The sequence below is a fragment of the Rhinolophus sinicus genome, chromosome 15 (assembly GCF_057876585.1).
Source record: "Rhinolophus sinicus isolate RSI-liver-muscle chromosome 15, RSI-T2T, whole genome shotgun sequence".
Classification (NCBI taxonomy): domain Eukaryota; kingdom Metazoa; phylum Chordata; class Mammalia; order Chiroptera; family Rhinolophidae; genus Rhinolophus; species Rhinolophus sinicus.
Window position 1 is genome coordinate 80717892 of NC_142515.1, and position 18449 is coordinate 80736340.

Consider the following 18449-nt stretch of genomic DNA (forward strand, 5'->3'; position numbering starts at 1 on the left):
TTGTAAAGCGTATAATATTTTAATGTGCAGTATGATTATCCAAGGCTGGTGTTGAGACTACATTGAACTTCCTGACTTTCTCAAGAAGTGATATTTTTTTTTTAGTGGGATATTTATACATTAAATTTCTAGCAATATACCTTAAAATACTTGTTTATACTATATTTTAACTTAGGAACAAGTATACTAAAATATTTCACAACTGCACTGCAGTTTTTAAGACTTTGATGTTCTTTTATTACTAAAAGATATCTAGTTAAGATAATTTTTTATTTATATAGCATGACAGTGCAAGAAATAATGATATTTTTGGAACCCGGACCTTTACCCTATTAAGTACCCAAAATGCTATTTTCTTTCTAACACTTGAGTGCAGATAGCTATATATCTATGTCATCTCTACCTATATTTACACATGTGTATGTATGTATGCATGTATGTATGTATCACCTATCTATCAAGATAAAGAATAGTTCCTCTTCAATTGAAATACTGTGAAGCTCTGCGGTGAATTTATTCTAATGGAAGGATCAATTATAGAATTTATTTTCTAGGGTAAATTCCTTAATATGAAGTTTCTGTCATATTTTTTACGCTCCTTATAAAGAGGGTTAAAAACATTTTTAAATTTGCGACTTTTTATGTGTAGCATAAAATTACTGATTATCCATAAAATAAATCACAGTATCCATAGCTAAGGTTGCCTTGTTATCACATTTTCTTTATCATGCACACTTAAAAATATTTTATATTTTAATAAGTTTTAGATTTATAGAAAAATTACAGATAGTATATATACCATATGCCAAATAGAAACCATATACCCACCACCTAGTACCTGTTTATAAACATTTCACATTAACACATTTTTTGCGGGAAAGGAGTAAACTCATCATATCGCCTCTAGTTGGAACCGGCAAAAATTTTGCAAAGTAAATAAATAGAGACCTCTTTTTAAACTGAAACACTGAAAGTTTCATAGAAAAATATCAAATAGATCGAAAGATATGAATATTTTACGGAAAGTCTAATTTTGGCGAGAAAATGTCAAAAAAGCCCCGCGTTACGACGCGATTTGGTGGGAAAATGCCCGCTTACAAAATATGATTTGTCACAATTAATAAACCAATGCATTATTATTAACTAAAGTCCATACTTTATTGTGAATTCCTTAGATTTACCTAATGACCTTTTTCTTTTGCCACATCTCATTGCAGACATCACATTACATTTAGTCATCATGTTTCTGTAGGTTGTTCTTAACTGTGATCTCATTTGTTTTCCAATTTTTACTTTTATAAAAATTTGTATATACTCTTATCTAGGAATTAGTTTCTAAATTTATCTATTTCTTTTTAGGTCATTGTCACTAGGTTAACAGAGAAACGTTGCCTTTCAAATAATGTCTATCAAGTCTAACATCAAGAAACGTTTCGCAAGAAGCTGTTTTTACAACAGACAAATAATGGATTTAAAATCTATAGTTCTTTGACACTTAGTTTTATAAGCATGTTCTATAATAAAACCTGTTAAGATTCCTTTGTAGTACAGAATTATGTACTACTCTATTGTTGTGAAAATACCAAATAGAATGAAAAACCCAAATTGGATTCACGTTTTTGTATTCCATTTAAGTTAAAATTCTACTTGAAATAATTCACAATCCATTTTCTGAATAGAGAGGTATTCTAGAAGCACTTTTTATTATTTGTATCATTTTCTTAGTTGGCCTATTTCTTATTCATCTGTCACTATAAAATTATACATAATTATATAATATAAAAAGATATATAATTATATGCTCTATAGACTACTTAGGTAAATGACAGGCAGATACCTGGCTGACTGACCCATTTTCATTACCTAAACTACAATCTGTGTTACCTAGAAATGGCAGATTACTGACCAATATTTAGTGAGATAATGATATTTAAAACTAATAAATAAATACTTTAACATTGAGGTTATCAGAAACTTCCATATTAGTTTGTGAACAAATTAGACTAACAGTGGTTGAGCAATTCTTCTATCCAATATCCACAACTGCCATTCAAAGCTAACATTAAAACTATTCTAATCCAATTTAAAATAAAGTGAAAATACAAAGAATATACTTTGTATTTTTTAGTCTATCATTAAAAATCTTCAAACCCAATTCTTGAATTTATTGCAATATATGTATATATGTGTGTATATACATATATATATATGTGTGTGTATATATATATATATACATATATATAAAATTATATATATATATATGATTCTAGTGGATCTTCACCTTTAAATATATTGACATAATACTCTATTGAAAATTTACTTATCTGCATATTAATAAGTAAGAAAATTACAAATGATTTCAAAGTTTGAGGATATACATTAAAATAGATATTGCATATTTCAAGGTAAACATGATTAAAGTTATTTGCTATAAATAATAAATTATCATATATGTAGTTACCGCCAAGAAAACATAATTGTGTTCATCTTAAACAAGAAAAAGTATTCTTCAATGTAGCTCAAATAACATAAAACTTCTTGAAGCGCTTTCAATTTATTACTATACTTTGATTTTCTGAATCAGTCATTACTAACTGGCATTACTAACTGGAAAAAAGGATAATCTGCCAAACCAGTTTACTAATAAATACAGCTTATATAATTTAAAATAAATTTTAAGTGCTATAATGATTAGAAGGAGTAAACTGTTTAGAAGAACCACATTTAGTACTCAGCCTTAAAAGAATATACAAAAGAAAACAAACAAACAAAACACTGTTTGATATTACTCTTCCCAAGTTTGTGTGAGGAAAAATATCGCAAAGTCAAAATCAAAACCTTTTGTTTGTATCTTTCACCATATAATCATAGCTATGAGGTTCATAAATGGAGTTTCATATTCAAGTTATTACAATAATAATCCTCTAAATGAAGTATCTGACTATATCTGTTCAGAATTATATATAAAAATATGGAAGATGCAATCATTGAAATGAGACCTATACAAGGTTGTATCTAATCTCAATTAAAATGAAACAGCTTAATCTTAGCTTCTCATTATCAAATTAGATGATAATAAAGATTCCTGTCACTGAAAAGTCAATGTAGATTCAATTTGCCTATATATTTATATTTACTTTGATATAGGTATACATAACTCTAAATATTTCTTAGGAAAATAAGATGATTTTTAAAAAATGTTTTTTTCCTGGTAAAAATGCTGCCTTATGACTTTACTTAATTTGTAAGTCAGTTTCAATATTATGTTCAGTTTCACATCTTTTTCTAAAATAAATATTTGGAGTATGCCCGAAATACAAGGTCTGATATTTCACCATCTAGTGATAAGATTCAAATGAAACACAGAGATAAAATGCATTAATAAAATGAGTTTTATTTTCTCTCTCAGTTAGGGAAAGTTTTAGTTTATGGTATTCTTGCTTTTGCTAACAACTTAGAATTTTTTAATTAAAAAATAATGGATAATCAGGATTGCTTGGGAATAATATCTGTATTTTGAATCTTAGCTACCCAAGAGATGAGTCGTTTTGAAGAAATACTTATGTACTTCAGTGGTTTCTAGAAAAACATACTGAGCCTGATGTAATTTTATTGACAACATTAGAAAAACAAAACAAAACAAAAACAGCTCGTATGGAAAACGTGAGACTAAAATTACAGGTTTAAAATATATAGTCATGCAGCATCCGGACTTTTGAGCTTGAGAGGCCCATGTATGATTCCTTTAACCTCTCCAGAAGCCTTGGGTTCGGCCTTGATTTTATCTTAAAAAGTTATAATAAAGCTTTAGTGAAATAACTTATATGGTATCAAAAATAGTTCCTAAGGTCCAATCATTGCTCAGTAAATGACTATTATCATTGTTATTATATCATTGAATCTAATTTTCATTGATTCTGTAAAATCAAGTTAAGGTTCCCTTAGATTAATGGTCAAAGGACATACAGAGAAAATTTACAACAGAATTATTAAAAACAAAACAAAACATGAAAACATCACATTCACTAATAAGCAAATGTAACTAAAAATCCAGAAAGTGTAATTTTCACTATTAAATTAAGAACATCATAATATACAAAACTATGGTCAAATATCTCAAACATTACAAGCATAAATGGATTGATGTAATCATTATAGAAAAATAATATGATAATATCGATTTCTAATCTTAGGAACAATCTGGGGATCTTATTAAGTAATTCAACTTCTGGGGAAATTTTATAATAACAATAAAAACTTTGAATGGATTTCAAGTATACATTTCGAAAGTCCATAGATCACTTGGCATTCATATAAATACTACATGCCAAACAATAATAAAGAATATATAAATTTTACTAAAATGAACCTTTAATTTGATCTCAATAAGTCATATATACTGCTGTTGAATTTAAATCAATTCTATGTAAAAAGGCAATTAATTCTAAAAATGTCATTATACAAGGAATCTATTAATTTAGTTTAAATCAAGACTGAATAATACTATTACACTGAAACTATGTTAAGAAGTTATTAGCAATAAAAGTTCCCTTCTTTTTCAGGATTAGTGCAATTTAATACATCATTCTTACAGCATAATAGGTGTTCATTTGAAACCTTAGGGTATATTTGATATTCAGTTATACATTGAAGAAGTAAAAATTTTAATTTGAAAAAGTGTTTAAATTAGCAAGTTTTATATTTATAGCAAGGGTGAAAAATCATGCAACAAAGTCCCAATTAAAAAAATAACTTGAGACAGTTGCTACTTTCATATGTATAGGACATATAAATATGGGATATGGCTCTTAGCATGACGTTGCTAACTGAAAATATTAAGAGTTTCTGAGGACTGACGTCCTTAGCTTTCTGCTCGAGTTTAAACATTTGGAAGGATGCTGCTATAGCTGCTGGGGTAGAACAAATACCTATGTTTCAGTCCAGTGTATTTAAGCTAATCAGTAAAATTTTAGGATATGGCCTGCCATATTATGATTATCACAGATTTAACTTAAGCCTAATGATATTTTATATAAGTCTATTGAATACTGGGCATCTACTTTTCATGTTCTCTTTTCTGCATTAAGAACCCTGTGCTAAGATATAAAAATTGGGCAGGAACAGCCAGTATCACAGACTGGGGTCTTCATAGTACTTCAACAATTTATAAATCCAAACCCATTTGCCTTCTGTAAAAAAAGGACAAAGGAATTGAGAGAGAAACGGTGATGCTTTTTCAACTACTTAGTCATGAATTTCACAACTTCAAAAAGGTTATTTTGAACTTAAAACTATCTTTACTTCCTATACATGAAGAAGACTATTTTTGAAGAAAAGCATGGTAACATTAGAAAGCTAGTATCAAAATATCAGTAATGCCTTCTTGAGCTCCCTTTACTGATTTTTAGACAGTTGTTAACCTCACTGAGAGGTTCAAGAAAACATATATAATTAACAAGATGTCCAGTTGAGTGCTAGTAGCATCGAGGGCAGTTTTCACAGCTGGGCACACAGTTGTACTCCAGACATTATCAATTAAGTTGTACTATTTGTGCAAAGACAGGGAAACAAACACAATGAAAGCCTTTCACCTTCCTTAGGCCCAGGGCACAGAGGGAAAGAGGACACTTGCCAAAAGAAAATAAACAGTTCTAGAGGATATTTATTGGGGACCTTTGTTGTCATAAATTGTAAATATGTAGACTTGATGTGCAAAGCATTTTCTAGAATTTTTTCTCTTCACCTTTTAATTTTTTTAGCTCAATTAATTATAGTTTCATGAGAAATGTCACCAAAAGAAATAATTCAGGCAAAGCATTGTCACAACTTGTGCAAGTTCTTTCAAGCCTTACTTTTTGGTAAATGTACTAACTTTTGAGACTCTGCCAAAGGATTGAGATATTGCACATATAATTGTTGCATTTATTTTTTAAAGATGTGCATAATTTTTATTACATTCATTTTCTTTTGATTCTTCTTCCTTACATGGTCCCATGATGTCACAGTTTTTGTAAAAAGAACATAATTATTAAGTAATTAATAAACTGTGGTTTCTCAGGCATGTACACAAACCCAAAAGGCATTCTAAGCATTTCTCTTTCCCAAATAATGCCACATTGTCTGGAATAATGGTTCATTTGATATAAATACCAGCTCCCTGGATCACTGCCTCAAAGGAACATAGATTTTAGAGCACTTAGGTTTTCTATGAAAGAATGTGAAGTTCTGAACAAATAAACTGTACAAGGCACAAAGTGTACAAACTAATTTTCAGAAATTAGCTTTAAATCTCAAAATTCAGTTGCAACATGCTCTGTATAGTGTGTCTAAAAGTAAAAATAAAAATTAAGTAACATGTGTATTTTAAATACAATGTTATGCCAAACAAAACAAAAAAAAAAAAGAAGAGGAAAGCAAATTTTCATTAATGACAAAAATCACAAATAATCATGTTTTTCATGATGGGAGCCTTTTGGTTTTTGCCAATAATTTGACATTTAAGAATAAGAAAACTGTCCCACACAACACATACAAATGGCCAACAGGTACATAAAAAGTTGTTCAACATTACTAAGCGGAGAAATGCAAAGCAAAACCACAATGAGATATCACTCCACACCTTTTAGCATGGCTATTACCAAAAAGGAAAAAAGATAATGTGTTTGTTTGTGAGAATGGCATGCTTGTGTTCTGTTGGTAGGAATGTAAATTGGTACAACCACCATGGAAACTACTTAATGGGTACCTCAGAATGATTAAGTTGGCACCTATAATAACGTCTATCTTAGTTAGCACTCTTGCCCTTTAGTAAACCTTTATCTGTCCTACTTTTCATTATGACACTTATCAATGCCAGACATTACCTTTGGTCTTTATTGGTTTGTTTACTGTTTGTCTTTTCACAGAAACAGAAGAGAAGGAACTTTATCATTCCTACTCAATCCCCAGCACCAAAAAGGGCACCTGAAACATAGCAGGTACTTAATGAATTCTTATAAATAATTGCATAATAAATATGATCTTAATAATTTGAAAATATTTATTAAACTTAAAATTTGAATTTATACACTAGTTAAGTTTCTTTAGCCTTTGTCAAAATAAAATTACTTTAATTGTGTTTAAATTATAAAAGATATAAGTGCAATGAAGTTATTAGTGATAGTAAAGGAATTGTCCAATTAGTTACCAAACTTTAGACCAAATAAGAAAGAAAACAATTAATATTTTTATATGTGATTTCTTTTTGAAGATGACATTCTTTCAAACTGTAGCTTTTCTTTCAAAGTAAATATAAAATAAATTTCTTACACTTTCTAAATAGCAAAAGTAAACGTCATTTTCACCTTCTACATAATTTCTATATCATTTGTAAAGCATCATATTAAATGTAAATTCCTGATTTGCATGAAAAAAATTCCATGTTCCATGAAATAAGATAAAATCCCTTTGTGTGGTTTTCAGATGGTCAGAGACCCAAAAGACTGGAAAACAGAGTAGATTATCAAAATCTAAAATTAGAATTATTAATCAATCCATGAGCAGAAATCTATTATATTATTACATGTACAAAACACTACATAATAGAAGAAAACATAAAAAAGAATAAAATTCAGTGAGAATTAAATAATATGTATATATGAGAATTGTAAACTGCAAAGTTTTGTACACATGGAAGGAAGTCCTAGCCATTCATTTAAAAAAAAAAAGAGTTTAAAATTAATTAGGAAAAACAGCCTATGACACATTAAAAAATTCACAAGCAATGACAGACTGTCCACTGCAGAGTTCAGCTCATTAATTCTGGAGAGGAGAGAAATGAGCTCAGTGGCACTACAGTGGTGAAGAAAGACTCTGAGATTCAAGTAGAACTTGAACCAGATGTGTAGGCAGAATTCTAACATGAATCTCAGTGACCCACACGCTTGTATAATCACTTCACGTTATGTGTAGGCAGAACCTTTAACTGGTTTTTGACCAATAGAATATTGCAAAAGTGATGTGATATTGCTCTAGTGGTTGCGTTGTGTTACATGGCAAAGAGGAGAGATTTTTAAGATGTAATGAAGGTTCCAAAACAGTCTACTTCGTGTACATCGAAAGGCAGATTATTCAAACTTGACCTGACCTAAGGAGGTGAGCTCTTTAAAAGCAGATCTAGAGGTCAGAAATTGAAGGAGTCAATGAGATTATTATCTGGCCTGGAACAAACAATCTTCCATGAATTCTGAGCTACAAAGAAATACATCCTGCCAAGGTCCATTGATCTTGGGGGACCTTGAGCCTCAGATAAGAGCTTAGACCTAGCTGAAACCTAGATGCGAGATCCTGGGCAGAGGACCTAGCTAGTCTGTACCCAGACTTGTGATTCATGGAAACTATGAGATAATAAAAGTTTAAGCCACTAATGTTATGGTGATTTTTTAGGCAACAGTAGAAAATAAATACATACATGTAAAAAAAATGGACATCTTAGCAATATCCACAGTGACACTGACAGGCCACTTGTTGCGACAAATAACTGCAGACTGTGAAAAGCACATATGAACACAGTATGATCTTATACTGTGAGAAAACTTGGTTGGAAAGAAAGGAGTGGGGTATAGGTTGGGATTCTTGAAAACACAACAGTCCAGGCAAGCATTATGTTTATACAGAGAGAAGGAATCATGCTTTGTATTTTGACCCATCTCTGTTTTACTGATGTGTACTGTACATATAAGAAAATTGAAAATCAGGTTGATTACATGCAGGGTGTAGAACCAATTAAAATGATCTTAAAAACAAACAGAGAATTTCAACTTAATATAGTATAATAAATCTTAGAGATTCACTGATGATTTCTGACCACAGTGACCTCTGAAAGCTTAATCAAGAAGGATTTAGAAGACGTTTGAAGTCTGTATCAGCAGAGCATAATGATTATGGTCATATAGCTGGTTTCAGACAGCTTGGTCTGAGTCCCCGCTCTGTGGGCACCTTAGCTCTTCAAACTTTGGTTCTCAATATCTACCTCATAAGGCACCTGTGCATATAAAACGAAACAATGTTCATAAATACTTAACACCTTACATGGCATATTATGAATCATCACAAATTCAGTTGCTATTATCATTAATTATTATTATAGCAGAAGAAACAAGGACTAGGGAGACCAATGTAGACAATGTCAAAATAATTCCAGCGGAAATGGGACAGTCCGGGTTAACATAAACTTGAAAAGAGGAGAGAATAAAAAATAGAAAATGAGATAAAGCTCCATTACAAAGGGAATCACGTCAAAACTTGGGGACTCATTACACATAGTATAGTAAGAATGATGTAAATTTAAAATGCCTGTGAATTTCCAGACCTGGATGAATGGGGAAAGAGCGTATCATTAACTGACAGGCAGAAAAATTAGAATGGGGGACCCTGGGGACCATGTTAGGGACGAGATGATGAGTTCACAGAGTTTGTGCTGTCACCATGAAATCAGAGTTAAAATGTCTAGCAGACCTTTGTAAATACATTAATGGAGTTCACATCTGAGCCAGAGCTACAGATTTGGAAGATGCCTGTGAAGAGAGAATGACTGTAGCTATTGGAGTGGATGGATTTCCTGTGGGGCTCCACAGAGGATGAGAAACAGTGAGTTAAATGAATTGTACACAAAGTGGTACAGAAATGCCGAGACTAGAAGTGTCTATACCAGGCTTCATTTCAAAAGTAAAACACTGGATATTACTAACCAATAGGTAAAATAGTTAATGAAAGCGCTATACATTTTTCCACTTTAAAGTTAAACATCGTCCACAAATCAAACTTTCTATCTCCTTTGGGATTCATTTAATAAGGACAACCCAAAACTTGGGTAATGAGGATTCACAAGGGAATCGGACTCAACTCTAGGGTTCACTTGGGAGCTGTGTTGTAATTACTGCACTCGGGCTCAATTCTCCTACCCAGTCAGCCTAAATGCTGTATGAAAACAAGCAACAACCAGTGGTCAGCATTTCCCTTTGTATCTCATATAGAATAAGAAACAATAAAGTAACGTTTCCTAAGTGTTCAAGGGCTCACGTTAGACTACCGATTTTTGTAGTGTTTCAAAACTACTAATTTTATTTTGATAACTTGATTTGACCTCATAGACTGTTTGAAATATTAGCAGCTAACTAGTCTGAAGGTTTAAAAGTGAGTAGCTGTTGATAACACAGATGCTGATCAATTGGAGTGGCTGAAGTTCGACATGTATTTGTATTTGAACTTGGTATACAGTAGGTCATCTTAAGGGAAAAAAATAACCTTCAACTCTTAGGAAGCATTAACCACTCTATCATATTTTTCTTATTCTATTTGAGATACAAAGGGGAATATTGTCTGATGCTAATATTTTGAATACTTTATGAGATCAAATAATGCAGCACTTTTCAGCATTAAACATAGAGGGAAAAACTCCTTAAGACTTTGGTATTGTGCATTCTAAAGTAGGTACACTAAAGATGATATATTATAAAATGATTTCAATGAAACAATAATTAAGGAAAAGATTTGGAAACACAATAAGAGCTATTCATATTTAATAAAGAGAGTATTATAGGAAAAAAGTTTTAAATAAGACACATTCACTTGAATATTTTACCTCAACAGAGGTGCTAAAAAGTACAGTGTAGGTGAAAAAAGGGATGAATTTGTTGTAATTAATCCACCTATTCCTAGTTGTGTGACCATGGGCTTGAGAGGTGGAGAGCTTTGATCTGAGTTTCTGCTTTCTTATGTCTAAAATGAAGATAATATGAACTTTACATGGTTATGTAAATGTTAAATGACTTAATATGGATGAAATACCCTAATATGAATCTATACCTATGTATGTATGCATGTATATGTATGTGTGTGTGTATTTTGAATGGTGTTTTTTCTGTCTTCTTCCTCTTCCCAGATGTATAAGCAAATCAAGGCTCAAAGACCTTATGTTCAAATATCAATAGGTAATCTAGCATGAGACAGTAAATACATTTGTTCACTAGTAGCAACTCACTGGCTCTCTTCCTTTAGAAAGATGAATGGGAACACCTTTTTAATCCTAAATGAGGCAGTTCAGAGTTTAGTTGATGCCAAGGTCACAGCAATTACTGTGGCTTTGAGAAAAAGCAGCACATAACCATACAGTGCATGGGGCATTTGTCTCTTCATGAGAGTAAGAACCTTTACTTTTAGGGTTTTAGAATTAGAAAAAATAAGTCCCTAGTGGTCATTAAAACACCATCTAATGTGTTTGGTGGAAGTGGTCCAGCCATGAAAGGTAAATTATTTCCATTTCATCATCATCTTTGGGGAACGTAATTCAGGTTTGTATATTTTAATTGCTACTGTATGTATGTATTAATCGCTACCTTGGTGGTGATACGCACACAGAAAACATATATCACTAAAGTAATTTTCTCTTAACTGTCAATTGCAATGAATATATTTAAATAAATCTCAATGAAAAAAGTATTTTCAAATGTTTTCCATTTTACTTGAGAATTACTGGCAGTGCTATGAACCAATTATGATTGGAAAAATATTCTCTGTATTGACATGCAAATGAACTCACTAAGCAACCACTTTGCTTTAGAGATTTACATAATTTGATACCAAAAGCCACATTAAATTAATATTAATTACTTGGTTGTAAAGCAAGAAAGTTCAGAGTTAAGGTGCTCTTCTTCCCATATTTCATAACATCTATGCATGAAAACATTGATGCACAAGAAATAAAAATATTTTAGGTGTAGGGATATACAGGCTCTATTCCTCGGAAGTATAATACATGGCGTATTACCCAATGAAGTGTAGGAAGTACACCTGAAGAGTCTCTTAGAGTCATTTTGAACTCCTTTACCAAAACTCATATTTTCTCAGAATCAATGCACTACTGTAAACTCTTCATTTGTTTTTGTACACAGCTGATTTTTTTTCTTATTCCTGGCAAATTTTCATTTCCAATTGTCCCTTACCTTGCCAATCAACATGAGAGCTCCTGAGAGTAATATTTTCATGCTAAAAAACTGGTGTGTGCCCAAGCATACTAGCCTAAATAAAAAAAAAAATAAAAATAAAAATACTTAGAAGTCTCATTTTCCACTAAAAAGTATGTACTATATTATAGCTTATTATGTAAATTATTTTGTATTAAGTAGCATTAGTTGAGCCTGCATGTTCTAGATTCTATTGCATGGTTATGGGTGAACAGAATCTACCAAAAATCTCTCTCTCTCTCTGTCATACACACACACACGCACACACACACACGTACACACACACACTCATTATATCAAACACTTATACTAGTGTATAATTCTTCCTCTTTCAGAAAACCTACTGAAATACTCATTGGAATATTGGAATTCTTGAATCCTGAATTTATGAAAAACATTATCTCATCCATTATAACAACATTAACTTCCTCAATACCAAGGTGATTATAGCACAAAGGGACCAATTGTTTTGTTGTGTGGTGACCCATTTGATGGGAAAATTAGGATATTCCACAAGAGACCTTAAGTAGACTATGCCCAAAGGACACTGGAGGTGCTGAAGCAGAATGTGATTAGGCTGTTTGGTAAAGGATAACAGGTCACATGGATGTTAAAATGATGTTAACCAAAGGAAGTACTTTCTTCTAGCTTATTAGTTTACAAGAGTTTTTGGAATTTTTAATATACTCATTAATAAAAGTATGGTGATTTGGGGCAAATATGAAGGACTAGTAGAAACATATTATTCAGGGTCTTTTGGCACCATTGATAAATAAGCATTAAACTTGAAAAATGGTTATTATTCAAAAGAAAGTTTCAATAAACTATTATTCACATAATTACTTAAATGTGATTTTAAAAGTTACTTTTGAAAAGCCAATTCACTCAAACTTTTAAATTTATTTCAGGTTTATTATTACCTTCTGTATTTCTCTATTGTACTATTATATTAGTAAATAGAAGACAAAATAAAAAAGAAAGCAATGTGTAGCCTTGATACCATAAAACCCAAATTACTTCACCTTTATCTTCAATCCCACCAAACACATAGTTATTGATCTTATATGTAAGGAATTAAAAGACATCTGTCCAACATTTTTAGTTTTATTTTTTGTCTATATCCATGTGCCTTAAGAAACTGAGAAACAATTAAGAAAGGAAACAACTTGAGCATGTCATGTGATATAAGTAAATTATTTCAGTAACTTTTCTATTCACTTTTTTGTAAACGTTCATTATCTTGAAGGAAAAGAAGTGCTGTATACACTTGCAGTACCTGTGTAATGATAGCTTTAGCAGGTTATCCATTGTTGTGGTACTGAATATTCCTTTGCATTTCACAAGTTATGACTCCAAAACCTGGTCATTTCTTTGTGGTACAAAGAATTAATGAAGGGCCGCCACATTTGAATATCTTTCATAGGTATCTTCAAAGTTGGCTATTTTATTTGTTTATAGTACGAATCATATTCTGTATCCAGACAGTATTCCCAACCTGCTAAATCTGTGCTAATTATGGTTACCTAATTTTACCTCTTCAAAAATAAAATATAAAAGCTAAATATGTTAAAAATATGAGGAGAAAATACTTCCAATATTTTAAATTTACCACCTCATGGAATCTACCTTTGACTGTTTCATTATTACCAGTAGCATATTTCGACTTTAGCATTTAACCATCTCACTGTGACAATGTTAAGTTTCATTTGAAAGAATCCCCGATATTGGTAGTTCAAGCTAACTGTTTATACTTGAACAAAGACATATTAGAAAACTTTATGCAAAAAGAAGTCACTGAGATACTAATACATTTGGATTAACACAGTGTTCACATACGTTACTGCCTTTCATGTAAGTTATAAAATTAAAATATATGTTGACATTTCAATACAATAAATAAAATAAAACTAAAATTTTAAAAAGCCATATTTTGTTTGAAATGCTACAGTCTGAGTATTTATACTAATATAATTAGTTTTAAATACAAAATTTCAAAACGTGTAGAAGAAGAGAATGATTCTATATACATTTAAAGGAGTCTATTTGGTAAAAGATTCATAGACTGGTGCTTCACATATCCCATTTGGCTCCTCTACCTGACTAGTCTTTAAAAATATGTATCAATATTTAATGTAAGATCACATGACTGACAAATCCTACAAAGAACATCTGCTTAGAGTAAAACATGGGAACAACTTAAAGGGATTTACATTTGATCTCTAGTGTTTGTAATAATATCCATTTCTTGTAACAACCACTCTCATGTAGGATTCTGCTGTAAATAAAATAAAAAATCTCTACCCAGAGGAATTATTTTAAATCATAAGTTCTAAAGCTAAAGTTCATCCATGTAAGTGCAATGCAACTAGAGTAAAAAATTTTATAATTAAAAATATTTTTAAAAACACATTTAAACTTAGTGTATTCTTTAATTGCTGAAAAAACATAATCCTAGTAGTTGAGTAATACTTATTAATTCTGCAACGGCTTATATTTTACCCATTCCTATTAATATAGGACATCTAGTTACATACAACCTGAACACTCTCCCTGGAATGTAAAGGAATCTCCACCCCAATATTTTACAGCCATCATTTATATTTACTTTTATGTCACTAAATGACATAAATGAAAGATCATAATTCTAGTTATCAGACAAACCATCGTGTCTGTCAAATAGTCTGAACAGTAATAAGAAACACACAGCACCAGCTAACTTCTACGATTTAGTAATTGTTCACTATGAGAAGTACTGTTTGGTGGTTTTTTGCACTGAATTCTTTCTCCATACACACTCAACACACACTGCCAATTGACAAAAGGAACACAGCTTCAAAAGAAAATCTAAGTGAAGAAAACCTCTCTGTTAAGCACGCAAGAGGTTAAACATTGCTGAAATAGCGAGGCATTTTCTCAGCCCACGCTTCCCAGTTGCATTCAATTACCAACAGCAGTAGCGACTATAACACAAGCTAAAACTGTATTATTAAATCAGAGCTTCCCATTTACATCCACCTCTAACCTAAAGGGTTGGGAGGGGATGACATTTACTAGTCAACAGCAGAACAAATAGCCCCCAACTTGGAAATGCACATGACCTTGGGGTGTAGAATTCTCAGAGACTGAGTTTCACAAGTTTTATTTGGATCTACTGCATAACAACACATATAAATGAACACAGCATGGTATAAATGTTCTTCTCCCTACCACCTCCCCTCCAAAAATGTTGAGAGCTCTGCACTTTGCAGTCTATGCATTAAATAGCAGAGGTAATATTAACTAACCAGAGATTAGTCCACTCAAATATTTTTTTTTAAGATTGCATTTGTTTTAAACAACTTGTTGGTTGATTTATTTAATGTAATTCATTAAAATATTTGGGGGCTTACATTGAATGATTCCTGTTCCTTGAGCCATGCTGGAAGTATTGCTCTACAAATACTTATATGTATAAAGCAAGATGTAACATGATGATATTAACTTCACAAAAAAACAAAGCCCTCAACTTCCCCTCTAGAATTCAGTGCATAATCACCAACAGATGCTCTTGCAATAATAATGGCAATAGTAATTATTAAAATAATTATTGCAATCATTGCCAAAAGTCCCAATTAAAATTATAAAAATAATAACTTGCTTTTTGTATGGCAGTCTGCATTTTTCTCCCATTTGTAATCATTTATAACAATATTATTTTTCTTACCTTATTTTAACAGTCAAAAAAGTCTCCTAGAAAGATTCCTAAACGGTGTAGATATATGTATATGACAACAATAATAATTTTAAAAAAATGAAAAGATCCTCTTAGCTGGCAAAAGGTGAAAATAGTTTGGTCTAAAACTATAGAAATCTCCAAAGTCACGCCTGAATGGGCGCCCAGGTGGCAAACAGAGGACTCTCTCCCACGTCCGTCCGATACCACACTCCTTTGTCAAGTTGATACAGTCCTGATGGTGAAGCGGTCCGGCGGGGCACAGAGGGTGCAAGAGGGCGTTGCCTGGAGGCGCTGGAGCAACCAGTCCGCTGGCTTCCCAGGTTCAGCACCGACAGCCCAGGGACAGCACCAGCTCCGCTCACCTCCAGTTTGTCTCAGTCACTGAACCAGGCTGATTCTCGCGCCTCCTCCCGAAGCAAGAGCTGCTGCCACTCAACCGGGCGTGCCCCACCCCCCATAGCTGACGTAACTATTTTGCATACCAACTCCCTGAGAGGTGTGGGGCCGCCCCCTTGACTGGGCTTCTGCTAGGGTCAGCTGAGACAACCAAGGCGGAGAAATCCAGGCTTATGATCAACATGAGCATCATTGGACTTCACGATCCATCCACCACCAGACCTGAAGAAACTAAACGCTTTCCGCGTCGCATGAGTCTCTGCCTTCACTGGGACTGCCGTTTCTGTGCACTCTAAAGATCGCTGCTGGCACAGCTCCGGCAGAAAGATGATGGGCGGGGGAGGGGGCAGTGGAGCACAGAGAGACTGGGGAGGCGGGTGGAGAAGGGACAGGCGAACAGAATTAATCAACTCAACAACTCCAAAAAAAGACGGAGGGAAAAAAAAAAATCCCCGATCCGTTTGCTCTTCCTGGCCAAACTTTCCTCTTTCTCCCTGCCATTTGTTTACTGGAAAGGATGTATTTGGTGTGCCGTTCCCTTTCCTCGGTTCATGGAACTGCTAGAGGGAGTTACTGCAGCAGAAACTTGTTCTAGAGAAAAAAAAAAAACTGCTATGAGCGCTGGGAGGAAATGTGAAAGCTTGCAATGCTTATCATTCGTAAACAAAATATTTTCTTATTTTTTATATGAGCGCTGCAAAATATTTTCTTATTTTTTTATATGAGCGCTGCATTTTTTTATATGACTTCTTAGTTGTTCCTTCAAAATTTGCATAGCCCTCCTTCTTCATTCTCATAGTTTAAATATATCATAAAGGTACATGGATTTAGAGATTCCAGGGCAAAAAAAAAATCATTTAATAATGAAAAAAGTGAAAGTTCTCGGCTTCAACTTCCACTGCCAACGTGCTGAAGGTTATGCAATATTTATTATGTCTAATATATCAAGTGTTCTATGAAAGTGAGGTCTACTGGAAACATTTCATAGCCGTTAGCAATTCTCTCGGTATATAAGTATGAGATGTATCTTGTCCCAGTGAGGCTCTCAGGGCCTTGACAGCAAGAGAAAGGGGGGGCTGCTAGGCCAGATCCCTGACTACTTAAAATGGCAAACAAACAGTGAACCAATCAGTCATCCCAAAGGGTTATTATTCACACACTATCCACATGTCCCACCTATAGCCATCAGGACTTATATGTATAAAGAAATAGGCAAATAAAATTAAGCCTAAAATTTTCTTCACTTGGTTAAAACATTTTTCATAAAAAGTTTATTAAATTTCAGAGCACTGAACACATTGTTTTCCATCAAAATGCACACGTACTGATATGTGCCATTATATTCCTGGAGAGTAATATAAATTTGTACTAAATCTATTCATGAGTGTTTTCAGGGACTCTGTTGAAATAAGTATACTTGTTCATTTTCCTATCAGGAAAAATAATTAACAAATTTGACTTTCTGCAATGTTTAAGAAATTATTTAAGGAAGCATATTTACTTTGTGGGCATATACACCCAAACTGCATCTTAAAAATTACTTAAGCAGGAGCCAAATTGAGAGAAAAAAAATGGTATTTTTGCATTTGAGGGAACTTTCCTTCTTCTGCTTTACATCCACATAAACCATTTTTTTCAGCTTTCTTCCAGACTTTGTCAGTTTCTTTCCCAACTATTAAATTCCCTGGGAATATATCTCCAACATATCTAGACCATATTACATCCAGGTAATCTGCAATATACTATTTTCTTCTGACAAATATTGGTTTTATATAAATATATGAATGGTAAGTGCCATATCTTTTTGTCCTGCTTACTATTAGGTTGGTGCAAAAGTAATTGCAGTTTAAAAGGATAAAAATAATTGCAAAAACCTCAATTACTTTTGCACCAACCTAATACATAGACGTACTTACATACACACACATTCTAATAGTGCCTCAGTTCCCAAAGTGATTTTAATAATTGTTTCTGACACCGTGGTAGGGCATGAAAAGTGACATTTAGATGCAGACAGGCATTTTACAAATACAATAAAAGCCTATTGAATAATCTGTACTTAGGCTTATAAAGTATGCATGGTACACTTCCTTGGGAAATGCCACATGGCATCTTTTGTTCTGCTTCATGCCAACATGTCAAAATGTCAGAGAAGACTTAAAAGTTCGCTGTGGAAACATAGAGTGTGTTATAATATTCCACCCAAGTCTATGTCATATGTTGTTTAACAGACACTAATTTTCAGTTCACTCCAGTGATCAGATTATTTCAGGCTATGAATTCAATTAAGGCAGGCATAATATTATTCAAAAGCCTGAGGGGATGAAACTGGAAAA

At 32.6% G+C, this 18449-nt stretch overlaps 1 protein-coding gene across 5 annotated transcripts in view; it reads right to left on the reverse strand.

The window, feature by feature from the left end:
• Positions 1 to 16428, reverse strand: part of FSTL5 (follistatin like 5) — a 639519-nt gene extending 623091 nt beyond the window's left edge. For 3 of the 5 annotated variants that reach the window (XM_074337780.2, XM_074337778.2, XM_074337779.2), the window contains exon 1: positions 15706 to 15842. The gene's annotated coding sequence lies outside the window, so the exon portion shown is untranslated. Of the gene's footprint in view, positions 1 to 11981; positions 12058 to 15705 lie in introns of all 5 variants that reach the window. The other 2 variants (XM_074337777.2, XM_074337776.2) reach the window with 2 other exon arrangements.
• Positions 16429 to 18449: the final 2021 nt, after the last annotated feature.